We start from the raw sequence: 1,036 nt of genomic DNA, 5'->3' as shown, positions 1-1,036 counted from the left end.
CGTGCGCCCCGGGCCTGGCCGTGCGTCCCCGGGGCCTGACCGTGCGCCCCGGGCCTGGCCATGCGCCCCAGGGCCTCACCGTGTGTCCCCGGGGCCTGGCCTCGTGCAGACGGCGGCGGTGTGCGCTGGCGTCTGAAAGGTGCAGAAGTTGTGGTTTGTGCTGGGTTCCCTCCTCCAGGATCGCGGTTTTCTCTTAACGACAGGCCGGGAACCCGGCTGGGTGTTTCTGCTGGTGCCTGGGGTGGGGGTCACAGCTGATGGAGGAGGGTGTGAGCTTGGGGCGTTGTGGGGGAACTGTGTGTTCTTCCTACCCGGAGAATGGGGACGGTGCTAGTGATGGCAGCGGGGATCTGGAGGGGCTGCTGTTTAGGGGGCCTCTTGTTCAGGATATTTCCCTCCTCCAGGAATATGTGTGGATATAATCATCGGAGAGGAAAGATAGGCTTGCCTGTGTGTGTGTTGTGCGTGTCTAAGTGTGTACGTGTGAAATGCAGCTCCCAACTTAAAGCCTGGTAGTCTGGGCCACAGCCATGAGCCCACCGAAGGTGGCCATCCATCCAAGCAAAGGCGGAGTGTCCTGTGTTTTGAGATCCCGTTAGAGGAAGAACTCAGCCCAGCACTGATTGAGTGGGGAGGGAGGAGAACGGCAGGCATGGTGGCGGCGGGTACTGAGGACAGACGGCCCTCGCTGGGGGGTTGAGTTGCCCAGAGATGGGGCTCTGAATGAGAAAGCACGGGCAGGTGAGGACGGATTGAAGCCTGGCGCCGGAGCCCGCAGGCGGCCGCCCGCCTCGGCCTCCCGCCCTGGATCTCCATCCCTTCCCTAGATGAGCAGGCCGGGGCCGGCGGGACTGCTCGTACCCAGACCCGCACTTGCATCAACAGCGCGGCCCGGGGCCGGGGCCCGGGCTCCCCGGGGCCTCGCATCTCCCCACGGCTCCCCTTTGTCTGTGGGCCTGGGATCGGATTTGTCTCCCTAGATCCCCAGGCCAAGCGCGGGGAGTGTGAGCCGCGGCGGCGGGGGTCCGGGGAGGGG

The 1,036-nt window shown here is 65.2% G+C and overlaps 1 protein-coding gene across 1 annotated transcript in view; it reads left to right on the top strand.

The window, feature by feature from the left end:
- Nucleotides 1-1,036, top strand: part of Isl2 (ISL LIM homeobox 2) — a 4,535-nt gene that overhangs the window by 1,564 nt on the left and 1,935 nt on the right. The gene's annotated exons all lie outside the window — the stretch shown is intronic.

Source organism: Dipodomys ordii, unplaced genomic scaffold, assembly GCF_000151885.1.
Source record: "Dipodomys ordii isolate 6190 unplaced genomic scaffold, Dord_2.0 Scaffold15, whole genome shotgun sequence".
Classification (NCBI taxonomy): domain Eukaryota; kingdom Metazoa; phylum Chordata; class Mammalia; order Rodentia; family Heteromyidae; genus Dipodomys; species Dipodomys ordii.
The sequence above is the reverse complement of the archived record's forward strand: the minus strand, read 5'-3'. Positions and strand labels throughout refer to the sequence as shown.